The 16,070-nt window shown below is 40.4% G+C and overlaps 1 protein-coding gene across 11 annotated transcripts in view; it reads left to right on the forward strand.

Annotated features, from left to right (window-relative positions):
- ATXN1 (ataxin 1) overlaps positions 1-16,070 on the forward strand; it is a 368,490-nt gene that overhangs the window by 88,947 nt on the left and 263,473 nt on the right. The window contains exons 1-2 of one of the 11 annotated variants that reach the window (XM_088066567.1): positions 3,040-3,073; positions 5,909-5,970. The exons of the other annotated variants lie outside the window; for them this stretch is intronic. The gene's annotated coding sequence lies outside the window, so the exon portion shown is untranslated. Of the gene's footprint in view, positions 1-3,039; positions 3,074-5,908; positions 5,971-16,070 lie in introns of those variants that run through there. 11 annotated transcript variants of the gene reach the window in all.

Raw genomic sequence — 16,070 nt, forward strand, 5'->3', positions numbered from 1 at the left:
ACTTTCATTGCAAACAGAAGCTTGTAACATCTCATTAGGTACCAGGTGTTTCCTTTTCCACCATTTCATACTGACTATTCTAAGCCAGTAACATATTAGTCCCCTTTCATACAGCTGTGCAGCAGATAATTGGATCTCTAACATTTGTTCTGTCTCTTGGTTTTTTAAACAAGAAAAATCTTTCATATGTTCAAGATATGACATCTGAAGTTCAAATGTCAGGGTTTCCTTCCCAGCTATACTTAGTTTCCAGGAGTTAAGAGGAAACATGTGATTCATGAGTAATCTTTTGTGATTTGTATGTCTGAAATGTTGGGAAACCCTCCTTTTCACAGGGGTGGGAAGAGGATGAGAATGAAGGAAAATGGGGAGAAGAAAATGGAAAAATTGTTTGTAGGTTTTATGATAAACTGATCTGGCACTTGTTCTTTAGCACAGAGACAGGTTGTTATTGGCAGCCTCTCACTTTGGCCACCTCCTCATACCAGTGCCTATAATACTCTAGAAAGTCTCTGGAGATGGAAAGGAGACCCTCCAATGTACACTTTTCTGGTACTGCTGTACCAACACACTTGCCACTTTACATCAAGGTTCTACTTCCCCATTACAAAAATACCTCTAAAAGTATCTGATCAGGCCCAGCATCTCCAAGCCTTACCACCAAGCAGATGGTCTAGAAAGTCATGATAGTGTGCAAGGTATCAGCACAGAGGGGTGCAGCCTGGGCCTAGTGGGGATTAAGGTCTTTGTGTATGTGTGATGACTGTGTCCTGCTTTGTGGCTCTGCTGCTGGGGGAACCTCTTAGCAGAAATATGAGCAGATACCAGCAGAACTAGGAGAAGCTGGGTTCAAGCCAGCTGCTGTGTGATGCTAGTTTAAACATCTAAAAATATCAAAAGCTGTACATTAAAGAAAGTCTCAGAACCTAACCTGCTCTGGGCTGTTCCAAAAGGCATGTCCGTGTTTCCTACAGCTGTATACCTTCTTTGGCAGGGCTGCAAACAGCAAGCTTCTCATCACCTGTGACTCTCTGCAGTCAGGGGTAAGGATCCAAGACTCAGATATCCTTCCAGTCAGCTGGAATAGTGGCAAAGACCCAATGGAGGGGATACTCTTCATAGGTCAGAGCATCCTGCCCTGCCTTTCCTTCCAGGCCATGGAGAAGCCATGAAATGTGTGAGCAACAGACTGCCTTTCCAGCATACCACAGGACTGCAGCCCTAGTGAGTGTCCTAAGGTATCCTTTCCTCCTGATGGAAGATAGGATGACTGGAGAGAGGCAAAGGCAAGTGGACTTTGATGTGGATGATATTGTAAGGAGTACCTGGCAGCCAGAAGTTAAGCATTAATTAAATGTTGGGCCTTGAGGGAAAGAAGTAATCCCTGTTTTATTGCAGAAGGTGAACCATGGCCATTATGCTGAAGAGAGTCACAAGCCTTATTTGTTTGCAAAACACTAGGATTTGGTATCATTCTACATTAAGACAAATCTAATTTTCTGTTGCTGATGTCCAGTCATAGGATATATGATTGCAACACTCAACACTGCCCTGTCACATCCCAAAATACCTTTTTCTCCCTTTCCTCTTTGTCTATATGTAAGAACATACCCCTATCCAAAGATGTGGCACATGTTCATGTACAGACCAATTATTATACCTGCACTCTCGACACAAACTGAGATGACAAAATGTACTCTTCTGACTTAGGTGACTTGGGCCTTGTTGGGACAAGTCTAGCGATGCAGCAGAAGTGAAAAACTCCTTTTGCACAGGCCTCTTTTCTCTTACTTGCTTATTTATACTCATTAGCTCAGTAAAGTACGAGATGTTTCAACAGGGCTGGGAGAAATAAGGCTTCTAGTTGCTCCCTCCCTTTGCCAATGTTGAGAAAAAAACATAAGGCACTCGCTCTTTTATAAATATATGGGCACAGGACCTTTTACTGAACACTTTGGTTCTCCTGGCTCTTTGTGTGAACGTAAGTGCTTTGCTTTAACTAGGAAGGAATCAGCCAGGGGGGTGAGAAGACCTTTCAGTCATTTGTTTATTTTAGCTCATCCTATCTGCAAATTTATATTGGGCCAGTTTTGTCTGAACACTCCCAGTCTGGTGTGATCAGCCTTTGACCTCCAGTGGAACTGCTAATAAAGATGGTCACAACTTGGAAATTATTGTGAGGAAGAGATTATATCCCTGCCAGTTGGGCTAACAAACTTGCTTTAATGTCAGCACTTGAATGAGGCATGCCTGGTAACTTCTTTTGGTAAGAGTCTGACCAATAGAGATCAATAAAGTATGCTTATTTACTCATCATCTTATGAATCTGTTATAGGAGAGGATCAGTTAGACACTTCATGTCTAAGTGGTTGCCTTGAAGAAAAGCAAGCAGCACCCAATGAAAATGCAAAAGAGAAAGCTTGTGTGGTATAACTTTTAAGGCTGTTAAAGCAAACTAGTTAACTCTTTTTTTCTTTTTTTTTTTTTTTTCCATAAGAAATATCTTTGGTGTCATGCCAGGGAGTACTCCATACTAATGGATTCCCAGAGGAATGAATTTCAACCCTGCAGTCTCAAGAATTTGGCCTCCAGCTGGCTATATACAGACGTACTTAATCCAAGTGTTGTCCTTACTGGAACAAGTTCCCCTTGGAGTGATGCCCATCTAGTCTGTAGGGAGAACCCAATGTCCAAGTGTGTTCCTACAAATGACCCAACATTGTCAAAGGATAAGACCCATCAGCACTCAGAAACTCTCACCCACACACACTTCCCTTCTGCTGTCCATCCCTTGCCAAAAGCCAAGTGCTTCAGCATGACTGTTACCTGTGTTTAGTTATGATTTGCTGTTCTGTTGTGAGGGAGATTGGTAAGCAGTATGAATTTACATGGAAAAAATGGGTTTTTACATTTTTTTCCTTTAATAGCTTTTCTCCCCCTTGTTTTGCTCTATACAATTATTATGGTATTGTTTGGTTACTTTGCCCCTTTTTTATCCCTCTGTGCAGACCAAGCATGCTGAAAATGAAAGGCAGCATGTAACCTTCTGAAGTCACTAATTGTAGTACTGCAGGTGAGTTGAATAACAGACTATGGTAAATTTTGGTCTGAAGTTTTTTCCTGTAGTATAAATTGGACAACAGCAGGAGAGAGAACAAAAGCTGTTTCACCTGATGTTCTTGGAAACCTGTTCCCAGTTCTTCATGGAGGATTGCTTCTGTACTTGAATATATTAAAGTAGGGACACATGAATGACATTGATACTCTGCAGTGGAAATAGCTGAGCCTTTTGTATTTTTACCATTGCATGAGACTTATGATAATCTGCTTCTTTCTCTAAATGGAAACCCTCCAGGGAAGTTTTGTGTACTCTAAATAGCATCTCTGTGTGATCAGAGACTTGGCTTCATGTGCATGTAATGCATAATAGATAAAGATACAACAATATAAATGCAGATTAGAGGTTATTCAGTCAAGGCAAGCATGTTTTGGGGGTGGGAGGCACATTATAAAAATGCCAAACAATACATATTGCTGCTATCCTTTCTGGCAAATCTCCATATTTTGCCAAAACATTGTTATAATTCTTAGCAGCAAACAGGATCTATCTCATAAATACCTATGTCTAAACCACTTTCTGTCCTTATGTGTACACTCAGAAGATAATCACATTGACTTTTCTCTAGTCTTGTTGCATTGAATGTCATATAGCTATTTTGAAATGATCTCAGGGCTGAAAATAGTCTGCTAACAGATATGGATATAAACTTTCAGAAAAATATTTACATCCTCAAAGCAATGCATAAGCATCAGTTGATCCAACCCATTAAAAGCCCTATGATACAAATAAGTGGCATTAATCTGTTTTCTAGAGTTGCTTACACAGAGAAAAGGCCCCTAGCCCTCTCAGCACAAAGAGATAGGTCTCAGCTGTGACTTTAGCAAGAAGCCAGTGGCTTCTTAGTTGGGTAAATAAACACCATTTTTCTAGTTGTTCAAGAGATGATCAGAGAATTTTCTTTGCGTTGGGGTTGTCTACTACTAAAAAAGTTAGTGTTCATGGTGCTCAGATGGAAACTGATAGCACATTAGCTGTGTAGACTAATTCTGTAAGTTCAGTGACAACTCCCTTTTTAGTGGTAAGAAGGTGACCCCAAACTAGTTCTCTTAGAGGAGCCCCTCTGTCATCCTACTGCAATTTCTGCATTTTTGTGAAGATGAATTTTCTTTTTATCTCTGTAAACTGTATGATGGTAGAACCAAAGATACACTTCACATATGGTCATGAACTTACTGTAATGAGTATGGAGGAATAAAAGTAATTTCCTCTCCTTAGATGAAAATTATGGTACAGTTATTCAGAAAAAGATGAGGGAGAGAGGCTTGCATATTACTATACTTAAACATTTCCCTTTTGACCCAGTTGATGTTTCAGAGGGACTCAGTGGTTACAGCAAGAAATCACTTCCTATTTCTGGATAGGAGACTCTGTAATAGGAAAACAAGTTCTTTTATGACCAATTGCAAGGGAACACACATCCATTCCTGCAGCAACATCAGATGGACTTGTTTTGTTTGACCTTAACTACATGATATGGATTCAGGCAAGTAGTGAGTTTAACAGTATTCTCTAGGAATACTGCACTCTGAGGTCCCATTATGAAATCCTAGGCCTGGAAAAGTGCAAGTCCCAGCATTAAGTGTAACTAAGGACCTTCCTGAATGTGCACAGTGGACTGGGTATGGGGGGATAAATAAGTTACTGTGAGTTTTCTCTGTTTAAAAAACTTACGTAGTTTGTAATCTAAAAAAATACGCCTTTTTTTTTTTTTTCCAGTTGAAATTATTTTTGACTTTGTTACGGATCTTGCTGCAGGAGAAAATACAGACACATCAACCTCAAAGCTTTGTCTGAGACAGGACTGCATCACAGACTGAATTTCAGATTTTCTTCCATTCTGTAAAAGGCTTTGAATACTTAGATTTTTACCAGTTCTACCATGCTATTAGGTAGAATAGGTAAATTGGTACATTTGTTATTTTTTTCAAATTTACATCAACAACCTTTAGTGGAGCAAGAACAGAAACTTACACACACATCCTCTGGCCACTGGCTAAGCTGTCATTCTCTGTGTGCCCTTTAGCCCAAGAAGCAGTTAAATGTTTACAAGTAGCTAAAACAAGAGGCTTCACTAGAGCTTTGGATTCTGCTACTTAGAGCAGAGGCAGAAAATTGAACTGGTGAGAGATGAAAGCAAGCTGGTGTTTTGGGCTCTCCTCTGCTAGTGAATTGTGTATTTGCACAAAGTAAAGAGGAGAGTTTGAGGGTACCCAGCACAGTGGCAACAGACTGTAGGTTAGTGGCAAAGGGATGCTCCCAAATAAGGAGTCTCCTATCCTTGGGCAAAGAAAGAATTTTCCTAAGTACTTGGGTGTTTTATAAATGGGAAGTAGCATAAGTAACAGTTTTGTGAATAGTTTACTGGAATAGGATACCCATCACTAGATGAAACTGCCTGATGAGCTCAGCATACATTTACATATACTTTGCAACAATCCAAGCTACGCTCATTGGCTGAATTTGTTACTTGCTGAATTTTGTACCTAATTCATGTTTCATCTCACTTCATGGTAATTTTGTGCATGGTAATAGCTTTCCCTTCTCTGTCAAATTAGTTTCAAAATGAAAGCAGGAATCTAGAATGGTCTTTATAGCCTTTCATACATGCAGAGCTGACTGCCAGTGCATGTGGGAAGCCAAGTTCTGTCGTCAACCACAGTTTTTTTTCTGACCTCTATAGGAGTCTAGAACTTGTATCTTGGAGAAGAATTTACCAGTGAGTAACCACCTCAGTCATGCCCCCTGAGGTTGCAACAGGTGTAATCACCACAAATTATGTCTTCACAGGAAACCAGGAGCAGATGAATGCAAGCCTGGTTTGCCACTTAGAGAGGCCAGACAAGAGTGGGGTAAGTTTGAGTTAAGAGGCTCTTAGCATCACTGCAACATTAAATGATGAAGACAATTAAAAAAGCAGGGTTCATTCATGCAGGTGTAATTGCTGTGTGCTTAAATTAGTTTTGAAGGTGGAACTTTAGCTTCTAGGTCTTGTCAGAAATTTTCAAAAGAACCTACCTCTCTGAGCTACTGCCAGTTTCCTGTTGTGTGCATATACAAAAATCTCATTTTCAATCTTGATAAGCTCTTGGCTTTAATAATGTCTCAAGACTGCAGGTTTCCTAGCTTATTTATCATGCACTGAATAAAAAAATTCCTTTTGTTGTTGGTAAATTCACTGCTTTTCAGTTTCCTTGAGTATCAGCTCGCTTTGTATTGTCTGAGGAGATAAAGGGGAATACTCCACTTAACCTCTCAACATCATTCTCTGCTTCCTTTTCCAGTAATTTTCATATGCCTGTATAAGTCATATACATAATACTGTATAAGTCATATAAATGCTACCTTTTAAGAGAAAATAATGAAATCTCTCAGTATCCATATAATGAACTCCTCTGTTACATTCCACTGTCTAATAACATTGTGGTTTTTTCCATTGAGGGATGCCTTATTTGGTCGTTCTGACAAACTGCTGTTTTCTTGTAGCAAAATTGTTCAACATAGTGTTTTTACTGTTTTGTCAATAAGCAAAGGAAATAAAAACCTTATGGGATTTGAACAAGAACATTCACACTCCGTATGTGAGCTGCGTTTGAATTGGAGTGTGGTGGGGAAGCAGAGTATAGTATGCAACCTGTTTACTGAAGTGCATGCCAGCAAGTGAGATTTCATTCCCATTTGCTAAGATCTTACTTTAGACCCATTTTCTCTTTTTTTTCTTTGCACTGCTCCCTCACAATATCCAATGCTAGCAGCTTTTTTAATTTCTAGTTTTGGGGAAAAAAAAAATCTTTAATTTTTATATATTTTTTTTTTTTTCATTCTTAAGTGCTCATCCTTACACTGGACTTCCAAGATCAAATTATGCAGTATCTGCTGTAATAAAATGATCTAGTAACACCTGCTGTTCCTCAGGCATTATCAGTCAATTGGGAGCTCAGCAGCATGAAAGAGGTGGATCTGTCTCTGAGCTGAGTACTTGGAATCTGTCTGAATTTAGGCTATGTCTACAACTGAATTTCAGCTTTTTGCTGATGAGTTAATGAATGGTATGAAATTGTGAATTGGAACTATTATTTTATTTCTAATCACATCAAGAAAAGATTGAATGCAGGAAACCTGAAGTTGATTCAAGTGATGCAGTGTTACATAATATGTATTAAGCCTGTGGAAAGCTTTGCCATGAGCTATCCACAGATGCTTCTGAGGATATAAGGATCATCCAGAACTGCCTTGAATAAGATTTAAACTGTTTCAGGGGACCGTGAGTTCAAAATGGAATAAGCCTTTCATTGATTATCTGCTGTTCCTATGTGCCAGTTATTCATTAACTGACCACGTCAGGTAACATTACTTGCTTGTTTCTGGCCACTCATTGGAAGCACATCAAATGGAATAGATTTTATGCCAGTTGTCTGCTATGATGCTGCAGTTTCTGTGTTTGCTATCAATTGTGAGTTTAGACAGGTTTAAATTATGTTAATTAGTCTATTTTGATGTCAGCGTTCCCTGTCTGTTGAGACTGACACAGCTCCACCCACCTATTAATGAATATGTTAATTAACTCATATTAGACACCTGAATATGGCTCTGGAGCCAAGGGAATAGTGACAGCTGATGGCCCTTCAGGGCACAAATGGTTTCTCACTACGATCAATATTCTCCACTGCTGAAAACGCTTCTTACTGTTTTGGACTTCCACTCATTTAACTCTCCCTCCGGCAGTTGTTTACAATACTGAAGTGCAACCAAGAGTTCAAGCAGAGTAGCCTTAAAAGCTGCCTTAATGACATCTATAGAAAAGTCATCCAACTCAGCCTTCATCTTCAGACAGAAGGTCAGAGCTCACAGATTTTGTCGTTAGGCAGCTTCCATTTTGACCCCCTTTTCCCATCCCCACCCCATCTAGCCAGTGGGTTAAAAGGCTGCTTAAAATAGTGAGTTTATTTCCTGGTGCATCAGAAGTCTCAGATATTCTGGAGATCGAGAAGGTATAAAAACAATGTTTCAGTGTTCTCAGTTCCAGATGGACCTGTTTGCTAAAGCTGTTCTCTCGCATTCATGGGAGGAACAACCCTTTTTGGAGCTGGTATTTATGTTTGGCTCAGAAAGGGACAGGCAGGGTTTGGGGTTAAAGTGATTTCATCAAGAGACTTCTGGGTGGGCTCTGGATTAGCATACTACAGGTGTGGGCACAGACAGAAGGTGGGCTATGCTTCAGGCTGCTGTCTCTCCTTGCATGTGGTCCTGTTTCTGCTGGGTACAGTGGTATTCCCTCTCTGAAAGAAACTTGGAAAAGGTGGTGAGGTGGCAGGAAAGGAGGTCATAGCACATGTTTTGTTCCCTTTCACCTACATCATGAAGGTACAGGAAAGCAAATATAGCCAGGGGAAGGTGGGCATCATTCTGGCCAGAAGCTGTGCATTGGAATTTTAGCTGATTTCATCTGAATCTGCTGAATCTCATTGAAAAGTTTTCCAGCATACTCACATGTCTTGGACTCAGAATTCTTGTCTTCAGAGAAGCCTTAGGCATGCTGGAGCTCAGGATCCACTGTCAGAGAGATGTACACTAAATTTTTATCCCAGTTACTATAACAGATCTGATTTTTCAAGAATGCTGCACACACAATATCTAGCTCCAGAAACTTCAGCTGCAAGGATCCCTATGTAAAAGTCATACACCATGTGCAGCACACCAGTTATAGCTTCCCCACCTCTGGGTCCCAGAGTCCTTCTCTCTGCTTCATGCTTCCTTTATGCAGTCAGTTCTTAGTATCTATTATATATTAGTATCTCTAAATCAAACTATCCTTTATGTAACTGTAAAAATGTCTGTGGAGCAACAGGACCAATTGGTGTATAACTGGGATATTCTGGCACAACTGTGATACAAATACTGTCTTGGAGGTATGTAGGAGATAAACAACAGTTTTCCTGGAATGTTTCTATATGGGAAAGTTATAGGACTGGCAGCACTGAAGTTATTTATTCCTTGCAAGCTACACTGCTCAACTGTGTTTAGTGTAGCCTAAAGCAACCACTCTGTCATGGGAAAAGAGGTATTAATTCCCTTTCTGTGCCACAGCAGCCCAGGCTTTGAACAAAGACACTGTGTACACTGAACTGTGGAAACTTACAGCCTTGTAATCAGATGTTACACTATTGACAGTGATTTGGGGGGGATGGGGGGAAGGAGGGGTGGTTTGTTATCTAGTTTGGATGAGGTAAACCCATAAATGCACAAGTTAGTTGGTAACTGAGAAAAGGACTCAGATATGTGAGTTTTTAAAGTCTGTCAGTGAACTTGACACAGGAGTTTCGGTCATTTTGTGCAAAACTGACCTTATGTCTGAACTGACAGCTAAAGTTGAAGGAGCTGCAGAACCATAAGATGTGAAATAAGAAAGATGATTCATTCAGGACACTTGGAAGTCAAGGAGCACCAGTGAAAGGAGCCAGGCTTTCTTGGCTGCATTAATTGAGGCGCATTAATCGAGGAAGATGTGTTTGCTTTAGGGCATGACCAGTCAGACATCAAGCAACACATGATTTCTCTTTTGGAGGAGGAAGGGATAGCATTAAATGTTCTTCAGAGAGGACAATGGAAACCCTTGTCATTATGTCAGACCACAGTGGTATTGTTTAGAGCAGGGAAATGTAAAGAACTTGTTATATCTATATACTCTTGACGTTAAGCTCTGGGGCGTTCTGTGTGGGAGTTGCTGTTGGTGCCAAGGAGCAGGCAGGGATTTCAAGATGTTGGCTAAGTAGACCTATCTGGCAAAATGAGACTGCAAAAGGACGTAGGATGAGATGATTGCAGTACTAGGAGGAAGAAGGAGCCTGTGAGTCCTATGTGGATTACAGCAGAGGTAGGGTTTTCATAATCCAGCAAATATGTGGGTTAAGTATTTCTAGCAACAATTGTTTCTCCTTTAGTGCTTCCAGCAAAAATTTCAATACTTTGAGGTTAAAACAGCAAAGCAGAATGGAAGAAACCTGTATGCTGCCTTTTGGAGAAACTGGTGGGATGGCATTGTTTTGTTACGCACTGATCAGTTCGTGTTCAGGTTTTGGCTTAAAAATGCCATCACTTTGAGCAAAAGGCAGGCAAAAACCTGTCAGGCTGCAGCATTAAGTCAAGAAAGATGCACCAGTGTGAATACCTGACCAAGGACACTAATGTTTGACCTTTCCTGCAACAGAGTAAGAGAGTGAGTCAATATAGATCAGGTGGCCAAACAGCACCCAAGCTTTGTCAAAGCCAAATTACACATAGTGAGAGGTTCTACCTGATAGAGAAAGACTGTAGAACACTACTTGTACATGCCAAAGAATCTCACAGAGGTAAATATTCATTCACTTAGTTGGTGGTTTTTTTTTTATTATGACTAAGTTCCAGACCAGCTGACGGCTTTGTTCAGAGAGTTTTACAGTATCTCTGGCCACATTTAAAGTTTTATGCACACATTTAAAGTAAAATGCACATAAAATGCTGGAGACATGTCTGGCAATGGAGACATGTCCAAAAATTACATTATTCATGTGGGGTATGTTATAAAGCCAGAAGAGGGTGAAATTTTAAAGACATTGTAAAATAAATAAAGAGCCTAGATATAAACATTTTCTGAAAAAGGATCTGCATTAACTTATAATGTGAGAACTTTAATTTCTACCTACAAGGATGCATGCATTATTCTTGATGCCCCAAGTGTGTATGTCCTGTTGAATTAGCTGTATAGGCATTTATAACTTGGAGAAGTTCTTTGTAATATGTTTCTCTTGGCAACCAATCCTATATCCTTAATGAAAGCATCTAAAGGGGAAAGGACAATTTGCGATGAAGTCAAAAATCTGCTCAGGCTGGAAAGATATAACAGTCCTTTCTGTATAAGAACAAGTTTATACTCTGTGTATGTGACTCATGCTGTAAAATAGAATGATTGTAATAACTGTGTTTGCATCAGATAATCAGATAACCCACCTGTTCTGAAAAGAGCTACTGTAAGATTTTTTTTACAGAGATACTGGTATGAGATTTGAAGAGAAAATTCAGGCAAAAGATTGTCAGATGCAGAGAGCACTTGCATTGAAAGCAAAATCCATATTTTGTATCTCTCTCTTATAGAATTGACCAAAAGTTTGGATGCATGCAAAACTGAAGATTTTTTATAAGTTTATCATCTTGAATCTCACAAGTTCTGTTCAATGAAAAGTCAGATTTATATGTGCATAGAGGTAGGTCAGAATCACTTTTCTGATGTCTTTTGAGTGTTTCTGGAATCAGGGTGGTGAGTCTTCAAAGTGCTTAAAGAAGTATTTGTTAGTAAGGAAAGCAGTAATTCTGAACAGAATGAATTATTCTCCATTTTTCTTTGTCTCCTGAAACCACTTCCTTTCCTGAAAGCATCCAAACAGCCAAAAGGCACTAGTGACCAAACAGCATAATTACAAATAGAACTAATTACACAAATTAATCTTCTGAGACCTACTGAAGACATGGAGAGTACATATGAAGTTAAAGTTTGTATTCCCAAAGTTCGGATATGTTTAAGTCTCTGGTTTAGGCCTGTCCTACTTCCAGCTAACTAGTTTGCTCATGTTTTCTTTGGATATTTTTCCCAAGTGTGCTTTTTCACTGTGACTCATGCAGGATAAAGCAAACAAGGTTGGAGTGTGTGAAAGCAAGCTTCCGGAAGAGTACCAAGTCACACTATATAAATCCTACACATAGGAAAAACCTGTTGTCTTTGCAAACCCATAGCAACATTCTCTGGATGGAGCAATGCCTGCAGCTTATAATTGTTTAGTGGGGTTTTTTTGGTTTTCTTTTTGGATCCCATTAGACAATGCATCGCGCATTGCAGAGAAGGGTGACTTGGAAAATAACTGAGAAATACAGTCAAGTGGTTAAACACTAAATAAATCAGGAAGGTGGGAAGAGTGGAAATTTTTTAATAACTCTCTTGAACTCTGAAACTCTAATGCTTCAAAATGCAGGGGCAAAAAAATCAAGAACTCAAAGAAAGCCCCCAACTTCTTCTGATTTAAACTAGTCTCATTATTTGAGTCTGTGTGTAAATCATGCTTGTTAAGTGCTTCAGATTACTGTTTCTGAGGTTTTCTAGGTTGTATTTTTTGGTTGTATTTATGCTATGAATTACTTTATAGCTTGTTGGGGTTTTTTGAGGTGGGAGGTTGTGTTGTTTACATTTGTGGATTGATTGCGAACAGTTTCCCAGAGAATATTCAATATCTAAAATTTCAGCTGGGTTGATTAGCTGTGAATGCTCACATATGTTGTGTGGCTTTGTTCCAGTTCTGGGATTCAATGAGCGTAACAATTGTGGCAGTCTGGATTTTGAAAAGTACTGACGGTATCCGGAAGGCACCAGTTTTCTTCAAGTCCCATTGGCAAAGACAGAGGGAGGGATAGGTCCCTTTCAGGGACCTGAATGGAGCAAGACATAAGGACACTAATGACACTTCCCTCTGCTTTCTCAGGTAGCTGTACATGCTCTCCCAAATACAGATTCTTTTATGACCTTGAGCAGCAAAAGGGGTTGCTGCTGCTGCTGCTGCTGCTGCTTGCTGCTTTTTTCCAAGGCTTACTCAGCTGTCACAGGTGAAGCTCTAAGACTGAATTTAAGCAGAAGCTACAGTGGGATGTAGTGGAGCTAGGGAGAAATGCTGTCATGAACACAGATTTCTGCAGATAAAAATTATACTTCAAGCCCTTTAAGCACATGTTATTCTTTGAACATAATGGGCTGCGTTTGTTAATTGTTTTTCTTTGGCATGATTGGCAGCCTATCTGTTGAGACAAGACAGAATTACAGCCAGGGAGAGGTTTGGTGGGTCAGAAGAGTAGGCAAGCAAATCTGTCCAGCATATGCAAGTCTGGATGTTGTAGCACACAGCCTGGGACAGGCACTGCCTTCTTAACTTCCCAGAAATCCACACATCAGTGCTATTTTTTCAGTCCAAAGGAAGAAACATTTGGCCTAAATGGGTGGGACCTAACAACTGTAATCAGACTATATGTGGATGTGTTTCTTTTTCTGGAGCTTACAGGCACATGTGTCGATGAAGGGTCTAAATGGTGAGTATGTTCTAAGAGAGGGCAACCAAGAGCTTAGTATTAGAATCATCAATGTTCCCCTTATTTCAGTGCAGAGCTAGTTGCATTTTCTTTTGTTCTTTCAACAGGTTAGTAATTACTGTTGCAGTAATTAGGCATGATGGAGAGTATATAAGACAATAAATGGTTATTCTGTGCAGTAGTGGGGGATATTTGGTGCCAAGCTTATTATTTTCAGTCAAAGCTAATTATCTCTATTATAATACATGACTCTCTTCCTTGAATTATGAGTGGGAAACTGCTGAATAGATTTTATTTTTTTTTCAAAGTGCCCTGAACCATGGAGAGAAATGAAAATTAAAAACAATGAAAAGCTTGTTAGACAATGAGACGACTCATCTATAAAGCTGTTCCTGATAGTTTTTTTCCCCCTCCTCTCTCGTCTGCAGTTATATAAATATCAAATGCTTATCAGGAAATAAGTTGTTGCATTCCACATGGCATGGGTATAGAAGTTTAGTCCAGACATCAGAGGAAGCAGCGTGGATTCAGTGGGAATTCGGAGGGGGGTGCATGGCCAGTCGGGAGCGCTGCCTGAGGAGAGCCGTGAGGTCACCCCCGGGCCCGGCTCTGCTGCCCTCGGCCCGGCCGGCCTCCGACAGCAAGGGATTTGCAGATGTTCCCGTCAAGCGCCTTTGGAAGAGACTGGCTGCCCAGAACTGGCATCTGTTTTGCTTGTGTGTAGGGCCTGCCCTGGAAATGTGAGCAGAGAAGCAATGTCAGAAGGGATTATACCCTCTGGCTGGCTTAGCTCGAGCGATGAAGCCGGCGGAGAGCGTGACTTTGACTGGTAGGGTTCGTCTGCTCGGCAGATGCTGCCCTGTCATTGACTAATAACGCAGCCGTCCCTGCTCCCCTTACATCATGGTTTCAATTTGTAGCAGTGACAAGGCTGATCACCTTTCCGGTCTCAGCCGCCTTACAACATAACCCTGGGTCTGCTTTGCCCCACGCTTCTGAATCCCGCTGTAACTCGACCCCCTGACTGGTGACAGCCGTAGTAGAGCTGTCCCTCGCTGCCTGCGCGGTTCGGGCGGCTCCCGGCACCCCTGCTCCCAGCCCTTCCCACCTCCTTCCTCTGGGGCTGGGCAGCCAGGCTCAGGGGCAGGAGGTGCTGCACAGCCACGCTTTGTCTGAACGCGCGGACAGCGAAGAGCTGGGAAGCTTTGCTGGCTTGTGCGTGTTCGCAAAGCAGTCATTGAGATTCCCTCGTCAGGCTCTGTCGGGTGATTGATGGGGCAGTGGGAAAGGCAGCTGGTTGCTGTTGCTGTTTGCTGTTGAATGTAAATACTCCTGTGTTAAGAGGGCCTGGGGCAGGGAAATGTGTGTCTATGCGTGTGCAAAGTTCTGCCATTTCCTCACAGACTTTGCCTAATTTTAAAAATTTTGGTTTTAATTTAATTCCCTACAAGAAGAGAAGCGGTAAAGCTTTCCTGCGAATTTACAAGGCAGCTTTCCTTAGAAATTCTGTAGCGTGCTTTTCCATGTGCTACACAACAGATGTTTGAAGCTGATCGGTGTCATGTGTTGCATTTTGCGGTACTTTAATACGTGCTTTTGAGAGACAGGCAGTACAAAGAGGAACCAAGACTCTAAGATGGATATAATTTTCACAGTGCTGTCTTTGGTTGCTCCAGTAAAACCACATCAAACTACCACTGTGCTGTTCATCTGCAGTCTAGGCTAAAAGCTGCTTGAATCCCGGCAGAAATTTCATCCTTTACCTGCACACCAATTTTTCCAGCAGTCCCTTGCACCACACAAAAATTCTGTTTATTGAATTTATAGATTTTCGTACTTCTCATAAAACTGCAAATCAGACTTTCTCAGTTTCCTTTGGTAGTGGTATTGTTAAACAGAGGTGATGTCACTGAATGGCTTTTTTGATTATGTAGGTTTTATTTATTTAAATTTATGGTGCAATACAAATTGTCTTTCTCAAATTAAGTGTGATCTTGTGACCTCTCTGCAGGGAACTTACACAGAAGATTACTGTGTCTGATGTTCATCATTATGCTATCGCAAATCTTAGTTCAGGTCAGTGATTGCATTTTGAGAGCTTCCTTTTAGGGAAGGTGGCTAAGCTGAGCCATAGCAAAGGTATCTTATTAATTCACTTTCTTGGTGTCACCGAACATCCAGTTTAATGAAAATGAAGGGTGTTTATCACTAAACTGTTTATAGATCCTATAAGGCTGTAGCCATATATTCAACAGGAGTGGCAGACAACTAAAAATTAATAATAAAAACGGATGCTATTCAAAGGTGGTGTTTCAGATTTTTTTCATATTGACCCTATCAATTAAGATAGTCAGTGGGTTAGGAAGAATTCACATGTATTAGCATTCAATAATGTTTATTTACATGAAAGAGGGTTTTAAGATAGGACCTTGGAGTGACTAATGGCTAATATAAACTGTGTAAGAGCTACTCAGAAAAAATTAGTATGTGAAGTTAAGACAACACAGTCAGCTATACTTTAAATTGCATCTAAATAAGGGTATAAAATATTTATCTGAGATGCAGGAGAAGTGTAAGCCTCTTGACTTTCACAAGGCAAATATATCTATAGCACAAAGATGAAAATAGAGACAGTTTTCACATAATCAGATGTGCATCGCTCATTCCTTCATTCCTTGGCCTGAGAATCCAAAATTTAGTAGCTAACAAGTAAATATTGTAAAACATAGTATTAGCTGATTAGATCTGGCAAGAAATAAAACTCAAGACTAGGAACCTGCAGTACTAGGGAGGAGGAAAATCCATTAAACATACACAACAGTAACTCATAATGATAATTTTGTAGAGA

Source organism: Pseudopodoces humilis, chromosome 1 (genome assembly GCF_049639895.1).
Source record: "Pseudopodoces humilis isolate 2021_Gansu_Grassland_sample_001 chromosome 1, ASM4963989v1, whole genome shotgun sequence".
Taxonomy (NCBI): domain Eukaryota; kingdom Metazoa; phylum Chordata; class Aves; order Passeriformes; family Paridae; genus Pseudopodoces; species Pseudopodoces humilis.